Genomic DNA, 881 nt, shown 5'->3' on the forward strand with positions numbered 1-881 from the left:
CTGCACCACAAACACATATTGCAATGTATGAGTATTTTATAAACACTCAGTAAGGCAATCCTCCCATCTACTGGGCTATACACACAAGTAATAAAGACATCTCTAACCATCAAACAACATTCAACAATCAACGGTAACAAACCAGGACTCTGCATCGACCGATACCAACATGCATCGACCGACACCAGATGGAGGTTGCGTCGACCGACGCAAGATCTGCGTCGACCGATGCAAGGTTAACTTGCATCGACCGATGCAAGATATGCATCGACCGACGCATGCTCGACATAACACGAAAACCCTAGAGTTTACGCGCCGTCCTCGCATCTGCATCGACCGACGCACAAAGTGCATCGACCGATGCAATGCCGAGCATCGTTTTCCTCCGAAGCTTCTCGCCGGATCTTCGTTCCTGCAACCACAAAACTCGATCCCAAGCCACAAGAAAGCTTCCTAACGTCCTAAACAACAATCTAACCAGCCTAACAACACATAACAAGCAAATCAGAGAGATCTCTAGCTTAGATAAGCCATGGTCATGCACTTACCTTTGCCACAGAAGAACTAAGCCTCAAACAAACAAGAACAAGCCTCTAGGAAGCTCCTACAACGATCCCAGCTACAGATCTCACCAAGAAACGCCTCAAATCTCCAGAAATCACCAAGAACTCTCAAGAACTTTTCTCTCTTTTTGTTTCTCTCAAAAACGGCTAAAACACGAATGAGACCAAAAAGAATCGAGTTAAGGGTTTTCCCTTTCTCTTTACCCCAAAATGCAGCGTTTGACTTAAGTCAAAACACAAAGAATTGAACATGCATCGACCGATGCACCCTATGCATCGACCGATGCACCCTATGCATCGACCGATGCAACTCCCAAA

This window comes from Camelina sativa, chromosome 5 (assembly GCF_000633955.1).
Source record: "Camelina sativa cultivar DH55 chromosome 5, Cs, whole genome shotgun sequence".
In the NCBI taxonomy this organism is placed as follows: Eukaryota; Viridiplantae; Streptophyta; class Magnoliopsida; order Brassicales; family Brassicaceae; genus Camelina; species Camelina sativa.